This window comes from Amblyomma maculatum, chromosome 5 (genome assembly GCF_055883805.1).
Source record: "Amblyomma maculatum isolate TAMU_Amacu chromosome 5, ASM5588380v1, whole genome shotgun sequence".
In the NCBI taxonomy this organism is placed as follows: domain Eukaryota; kingdom Metazoa; phylum Arthropoda; class Arachnida; order Ixodida; family Ixodidae; genus Amblyomma; species Amblyomma maculatum.
The window spans coordinates 63,886,448-63,895,163 of NC_139348.1; the positions used below are offsets into that span (position 1 = coordinate 63,886,448).

At 41.2% G+C, this 8,716-nt stretch overlaps 1 long non-coding RNA gene across 1 annotated transcript; it reads right to left on the reverse strand.

Annotated features, from left to right (window-relative positions):
• Positions 1-889: 889 nt before the first annotated feature.
• On the reverse strand, positions 890-8,298 carry LOC146188418 (uncharacterized). The gene is made up of 3 exons (XR_014707199.1): positions 8,064-8,298; positions 6,050-6,199; positions 890-1,215 (listed from the first exon to the last, which is right to left on the reverse strand). It is a non-coding gene; the product is annotated as an uncharacterized LOC146188418 (long non-coding RNA).
• Between the last annotated feature and the right edge of the window lie 418 nt (positions 8,299-8,716).

Consider the following 8,716-nt stretch of genomic DNA (forward strand, 5'->3'; position numbering starts at 1 on the left):
TTAACATAAAATATTTTTGACAGCCAAGAAGTTTCTTCTTTATAGCACGGCAAGACTGATGTAACGATTCTGCGTGGCGAATCTTCTCGCGAATTCTTTTTCCTATAAAAGCGTTTCGCTCCTTAAAAAAGGCTGTTTTTATTATTGCACACAGCTTATAATGGCTCAATGGTAGCTCTCAAACTCTAGACGATATAACGCGAAAAAGTTATAAAGCCTCGATTGCGCAAAGCCTTGGACACATTCCCAAGCAGCACACCAGCATTGGTCCAACAATGGTTCATCACTGGAAAAGAATGACATCAATATTGGACTTAAATTGGCATTTGGGCATTTTACTACATTCTCCATTCTTGGCCCATCTTTCGTTCCAAGATTGGTCCAGTGTTCAACCAAGCCGGAGCCACCAATGTAGGCACAATATTAGACTTTCCATTCATGCACCATGATTCTTTCCAATACTGTCCAGCATTATACCATCATTGTATTACCAATATTTGTTTAATACCAGCTATTCCATTGATGGCCCATTGTCAATGCCAATATCATACCAATGGTTAGCCATTGCAGGTGCACTGGCTACTCCATTCATGCCGCATATTGTCGATACCAATATTAATCCAATGGTTTATGGGTACACCGGCTATTCCATTCATGTACCATTGATGTTGTCAAGATTACACATTTTGTGGCACTGCCTGTGCAGGCCATAAAATGCAGCCTTTTTCATTCTAGCCATATTCGTGACAGCACATCGAACTTGCTTGGACAATAATGGCCTTTCAAATAGGAGTGGCCATATAAATTCAAATTGTCGCTCATGAGCAACCAGTAGATATTAACAAAACAAGGGCATGGTTCACAAAAAGATAATATTTATTCTAATTGTTACTATAGACGGCAGTTGTTACTAGCCAGCGATGAGGGCACACACAGCAGCAGTTAGCGGGGCAGTGGAAGGGTTGGCCAGGGCAGGGCGGGCTCTCGGGAAGTGGAAGGGGCCAGGGAGCTGGAGGGCACACTCATAGGCGTAGTGAGGGGGCTGACCCTGCAATTGCATTCACAGGTGGCATGCCTGGTTCGCCAGGGGAGGTTTCAGCATAACGCCTTTTTCTTCCACCCCCCCCCCCCCCCTGTCACAGGAACCAGGCAGCCACCTGCGAATAAATGCGTGTGCCTCCAAATCGTCCACCCCAACTTTTTCGCAAATGGCACCTGCACAAAACCAATGAGGAAACAAAATTTACAACACTATTACGAGGCATATAAAATCGCGCGCATTATTTTAGGAAGATGTAGAAAATTCCAGGATTCATGTACCGAAATTTATGGTCAATGAGAAACACTATACTGATGAGTTCCAGATTAGTTTAAGCTGTCTTGGGTTTATTAGGATGAAAGACGCACATACATTGCATAGCATGTGCCCTGTTGCATTTTGATCACCTTCACAGCAATACGGCTGAGACAGCCAGTGTTTCATCCCACACTAGGAATTAGTGCTTGATTGTCGGCTGTCTCCGCATATGACTGGCGCGCTAGTTTTTTGCCGCTCCTACGCTTTCTGCGATGTGCAAACAGTTTATACTAAATATCGTTACCAAGAGAATGTTCGGCGACCATTTGCATTTTTTTTAAATGGCTAGATATAATATACACAAGCGATCTAAGCCCACGACTGCTGTACTGGCCGCTGGTTAGCTGACATACGCTTTTGACTGGTTTTGTGGGTAGTTCACTTCAACGGGAGCTTACTTAAACGGGTAGCTCACAGGTGCATCATTTTTACACATATACTGCTTGTCCAAGCAAATTTTATCCAAGGGATAAAAAAAAAAACAACATTTCGGAGGCAGGCAAAGGAAACCAGATATATATTGCTGGAAGCTACCTTGAGCGCCACAGAAAAGGTTTTGTTTGGAATCCTTAATTGACATTATTTACCTAAATTACTGATTACACAATAAATGGTGTTGCTACTTTGAAGAGTACCGGCACAATCCACGTTTGATTATTTGTGATAAAGAACCCTCACGTCTGCATTTTGAACGCCAGATACAATAGGAAACCACGAAAATACAGAAATCTGATTCCCGGACAATACAATTGAGGACTTGGCTTGACTCGACAGCCCTGTGTAGCGTTAGACCTACAAGTTGCCTATGGTTTCTTCGTCCGCACCAGCACATCGTCCAACAAGACTGTACTTGTATTTTACAGCTGAAAAATACTGTTAAACTCATTTATATCCTTACCGCTTTGTAGTCATTATCCGCATTGCAAAGTTCGCCGCGCTCATTGTAACTCGAGCCTTCACGTGCGCAAAAGGGCCGACGTGAAGCAACCATCGCCAGCATATCACCCTTACCCATGCATGGGGCTAGAAATCATAGCGGCAGGTTGTTTTGTCCGCTCAAAATCATATTGTGAGCAGCACAGTTGAGGTGCGCGAATGGGCTGGTAACGGTTTCGGCATCTACATAACCCGGAATTTATCTGCAGCTGGAAAAAAAGGTACACATGAGGTTTCTAACCGTAAATATTGAAACAGGGGTTTCCGAACGTGCTCACCGACTCTGTAAGTCCTATTTATTGTCTAAAGTGAATATTTAGTACTTGAAGCGAATAACCTCACTTCCCCACGTACAAAATAAAAATTTTCTGCGCTGTCCTATGTGGCTGCCAGCAATGCACCACCGGTTTCCATCGTATGTTTCTAATGGTTTATTTATAACCCTTGGCTCAAGCTATGGGGCGCAGCAGGTGTAATGTAGCTTGAATAAAACCTGCAAGAGATCATACATATGGGTAGATTTGTAAGGTTTACAGATTTCACTTACAAATTCTACAGGAATCGCGTCACTGCGGCCTTTCTTTAAAATTGACACGTACTAGCGCTATATTCGTGGCTAAAATAAAGTACTCAACGCATTAATTCAGCTTAGCAAATGCAGCTGTAACAGAAAGTGAGGGCTGGCGACACCTAAGGTGTGCCTAGCTTTCAAATTTTCTTAGATGGCACAACCGTTCGAAATATGTAATATTAAAAAAAAGCCCTTGATATTAGCTTTCTCACAGCGTGATATGGGTGCCTTAGATAAGAAACATAATCGAGGTCCCATGGCCATCTTTCGTTTCCAATGAAATTCTTATATGTGGTGGGCAAATATCTAGACACAGAAGAATTAACCTTAGTTTTTCAAGATACGCGTAGTTTCCTCGAAAAAAAAACAATTGTATGGTATATCTCTAGAGGTAGAAAACGCTGTTTTTGCCATTTCAAATTGTTGCAAGTTTGGATACCATGATTTTGTCATCTGCTCTTTTTTACTCACTAAATATATGCCGGTTTTATATTTACAAACACTATTAGAAACCTATTTTGTTTTTGCAGTTGCGTTATTAAAAAAATCGCAAACTTTTCTTCAGGAGCGATACGCTGCAAAAATATTCATTTTTAACCTTATGTACTGGCATATGATGCCTTAGGTTGGTTGCACTAAATATGTTGTCACTTCCTGACGCATGTTATTAATTCCAGGCAGTATCTGGAGCTCCAGACCACTAGGTGTGTTCTCCACAACGCATCAAAATTGCTCAGAATTCGAAAACAGCAGTAAAGGGCAAATTTGCTGCAATTAAAAAAAGATCATCTTTGATTTTCATTCAAATCCCTCTCAAAAATCTTCAGTACCTCTAAAATATCACGGACTAAAAAGTGTTGCGTTATACTGTTTAAAAATATAACATTAAATATTAAACCGAGTGCTTGTGCTGATAATGGCCGAACTCAGCCTGCATTCTTGCAAGATTCAATAATATCTTGGCACAGAAACTATTTCGCTACATTATCTAGGTTCCATTTTTATTTCTGAAAAAAATTTTAAGCTCTAGATTTGTGTGTGTATCTGCATATTATTTTGAAATTGGACAAAAGTAAGAAAATGGTAAAATAAGGAAAACTGATTAGAATTGAAGAAACGGCCGCAACATCAATTTTTATCAAAATCTGTGGAAACAATGCAAAGTACTTTGTTAATTTGAGTCAGTAAATATATTGAATTCTGCAAAATGTAATATTAGAAATATAAAAATGCTTGTTTTTGTTCTATAGATGTGCTTATATGGCTCCCCCTTATGGAATAGGCATCAAAACTTCAATTTAGTATTTGCTGAATTTAGTTACATTTTACCTTAAGTAAAATTTAAAACATTGTCAGCGCTTATACACCGTTTTTCTGCTTCTGGGACCAATACTTAATATAGCTTAAAATGGTATTAATTCACTATTTCTGTCAATTTCATGGCAGAATGCAAGTGAAGGCTGAACTTTTTCTCTGTCCTGCATTCTTTTTTATTGCTAGGTGCAATAGTATTCAATCTAGGTTATTAATATATTATTCCATTTCTCAGCTTTGACCACCACTAACAATACTATATTTTTGAAGATGATTTTTCAATGTGTAATTTTTATAATTACAATCATAAGCAAATCGCTTTCCAGCATAATACTTTTGGTGGCGTTACAGAGAAGACACATAGCAGCTTAGAGCTCCAAATTCTGCCTGCGTAATAAACACAGAATATTTTAGTGCAAACAACGCAACGCGTCACGCCAGTATGTAAGGTTGAACATTAACATTTTTGTAGCGCGTTGTTCTTGAAGCAAAGTTTGCGATTTTTTACTAAATCAATTGCATCGATGAAACACACTTTTAATACTTCTTATACAAGTAAACGTTACCCAAATGCGGTGAGTAAAAAACAGTGGATGACAAAATTTTACGCAACCAGCCGGCCTCCAAACGTGCAACTTTTTGAAACGACAAAAACGGCGTTTTCCAGCTTTAGTGATAGGCGTTTTTTTTTTTCGAGAATACTACGCCGCATCTGGCAAACCTAAGGATCATTCCTTTGTGTCGAGACATTAGCCCATCACATATGAAAATTTAATTTAAAAAAACGGTCATGGCACCACAATTACTGTTCCTGTCCGAAGACATCCATATTTGTTTTCATTTCGTCTCTTCAACAGGCTGGTTTAGCCAATGCGGTGAATAAAAATATCATCGCATATATTAAAGATTTTTCGCGCTATATGTTATACCTAAAGCTACCTATATTGTCACAACTGTCATACATTATTTGTAGCTGAAACAACATCACAAAACGGATTCGATTGCAAATTGTTCGCTAGTTAAATAGACGTACGAGATGACACACGTATACTTTGTAGAATACAATTTAGGAAAGAGCAGATACAAACTACAGGCGAATAATGCTATGATATGAAGCATATGTATTACTCCGGTTAACAATAAAAAAATCAACTTTTAACATATTAATATATTCGACAAACTATTGCATGCTCACATAGGAACACAATTAATGGGCTCATCCACGCATCTAATGTCTATGGGCATTAGATGTGTGGATGACTTCGTTTTATTCCAATTCGTGCGTCACTCAAAATAATTGAACGAGAAAAAAGTTAATGTCTACACAATTTTCAGTGAGTATACCACAAATTATACTAAGGTGCTTCATATATGTCACATCACCTAGCAAGTGAAATGGGATAACAGAAGTAATCAGACTCTAACCCTGATCAGCATTTCGCTTTTGCGCCATCTTTGTAAGTTTTTAGGCAGGCTTTTCCACTGATTATTCTCTTATTTATACCCCCTGCCACCCACAAGACACAAATCTTCGGGGGGTACCGAACTGTTGGTTATCGCACCAGTGATACAACTTAATCGATCCATTTATACGTAGAAAACACTCTCGATGCGCACCTAAAAAAAAATGAAAGCATGTATGTGTAGGCGAAATCATTCACCGGCGATTTAATAATATGATTTGAACAATAAAATCAAAGGATCACACTCGAAGTAACAAAAAAGTGGTGGAGAGATAGGAATTGAAGCAATGAAAGGCGGTTGCTTTCTGCAAAAAGCCAATAGTAAGAGGTCCACCGTCTATAAGAATAGGCAATAAAAATAAGGCATATTTAAAGGTGCATGCAGCAGTTACAGTGATGCAGTACTACCTTTTTTTAGGCAGGCTTTTCCGCTGATTTTCTTCTTCTTTATTGCCCTTCCAACCACAGTACACATATCTTCTGGGGGTTGTCGGTTTTCGCACCGCTGATACAACTCAATCGATCCATTTCTACGTAGAAAACGCTCCCGATGCGCATCTAAAAAAATGAAAGCATGTATGTGCAGGCTAAATCATTCACACATGATAAAACAATATGATTTGAACAATGAAATCAAATGATCACACCCAGAGCAACAAGAAAGTGGTGGAGAGATAGAAATTGAAGCAATGAAAGACGGTTGCTTACTGAACAAAGCCTATAGCAAGAGGTCCTGCGTCTATAAGAATAGGCAATAAATTAAGGCACGTTTATAGGTGAATGCAGCAGTTAAAGTGATGCAGTGTTACCTTTCTGTTTCACTGCCGTGATTGGTATAAATATTACAGCAATTGCTAGGCATCTCAGGTAACCCCCTTGAAAACTTCATCCAAGGTACCGAGGAGCAGTGGCGTGTTATTTGCAGCTGCTAACGGACAGGCTATCCTATGAGTGCATGCGCATTTCCTCCTTTTTGTATACTTGAATAAAAGCGACTGAACAGTGAGTGTTGTAAGAGGTGCAGCGTCCCTAGGAATGGGGAACAAAATTAAGTTTTAGTAAACAGAGGTACAAAAAGAAGCAAATATGCCTGCAATAATAGCATGATGGCCTACCTTTTTATCAACAGCTGTAAACAACCTGTCACTGCCAGTCGGTTCTTTAGATAGGCTTATCAATGCCAGAGCTTAAAGCTAAGAGCAATATGAGCAATATTTATGGCGGTCACGGCCGTAAAGAATTAGCACAATACTCCATTACTGTAACTATTCAACCGTCCATTTATACATATCGTTCATTAAAGAACCATGCACATCATATTAAGTTGCTCTTTTCTACGCCCAAATGATTTCCTATAGAATTAGAATACGGGGATCGCTGCTTCGGTTTCAACATTCTTGCACGATGGCGATGGCGTGCACTTCATGCATACGGTACGGTACATGAGGTACAAAGAGCTGTAATTGCCGAGCAGGCGGACCTGACGTCCTGTCCCATTTCGCCTGAAAGTGCGCGCCGTGATCGAGCGCTTCGCGAGCAATATTTCGGACGATATGGTTGCCTCATACCGGCCGTCAATGTTTTGTACAATGTGTCCCGCGTGCACGTTGTTTATTTTGCAGTGACAGGGACGCAGTGCACACACGGCTGATGTGCCTTTTTGCTTGTATTGTTATTTTCCCCCGCCTTCGAAGCGCGTCTGCGAAATCGCTCTCCTATTGTCGCCGCATTTTGATAACGCCCTCACCTGAAGGCGCGGGCTCAGAAGGGGGGCGTCGATTAAGAAAATTTTGAAAAGGGGCTCACTTCCGCTGTTCACGGCTTTCAATTCCTCAATATGATATTAACCATTATAAAAGTGGAGGTTCATTATGACTTAATTATAGCCTAATCATCAAGCGGCATCACGCACATGTCTGCCCCACTGTAAAATTCGCTTGCACAGACGGCACGAATAGTTTTCAAAACTTCGTCTGTACATCTGAAAACAGAAAACTGCCCTTAACTCTTAACAAAATCCAAAACCTGTGTGAACATGGCTTCCTGCGCGCCGAAGAGAGGCTGTCCAAAATATATGTACAAAGCCGGGCGCATAGTATTGGTTACTAATTGATTTCGGCGCGCTGCACAGTCAAAAAACTGCGCAAATGGCTGCCTGCAGTGTTCTGTCACGTGTTGGTGGCATACACATCTGTTACGCATGGCTCCTCTATTTTCGGCGCAAATGCTATTCATATCGCAGCCAGCAAATAAGTCCACGCACTTGCTTACATGTAACCCGGACGAAAATTCGCTTAGTTCTTGAAGTCATGCTTCGCGCAGTTGTTTCGAGGAGAATACGGAAAGAGAACATTTGGGACTGGTAGGAGATTACATAGAACCAATTATGAAGCAATGGCATGCTGCAAAGATATATACTCACGGTCTAAGATGACGGCTTTCACTGAGTCCGAGAATGCCGATGGTTTCCCGCCGTTGCTGTAATCCGTACTCCGGCGACATTTCACAGCTCAGCTATTCACTGATGTGTAGCAAGCACCAACCGGAGCACATGGACATGTATAGGCGCCAGAGAAAATTATGCACAGCACAATGAAAAAGAAAATTAATGAGGGAAGGAAATAAAGAAAGGTTTAAGAAGCTGTCACAAGTCTTCTAGCGTCTCCAACAAGCTCTGAAATGAACGCTTCGGGAGGAGGCCGCACAGCAGCGCAGCTGGGGATGGTGTCTGTTGTGTCTGGCACGTAGACGCGTAGGCGAGGGGGAACAACGACCCGCTCAACCAGCGCGCGATTCCCGCCGCGGTGTTGTGTTCGCAAGGGCTGCGCGTGGGAACGAAGGACCAACGACCCTCTCAACATTCCATTCCTCCTTTACCGAGCCCTCTTCTGCTTGCACCGGCCAGCCCTGACTTCGGACCGTGCCGATGAGCGGCCGCCAGCGCCCACCGCTCGAGTCGAGTTCTAATAAATAGTTTTGTTTTGTGTGTTCGCAAACGCATTGTTTCTTCAAGCCAACCACGGACGAACATTTTCTAAAAAAATAGAAAGCCTCCCCATCTACCATCCACATTCT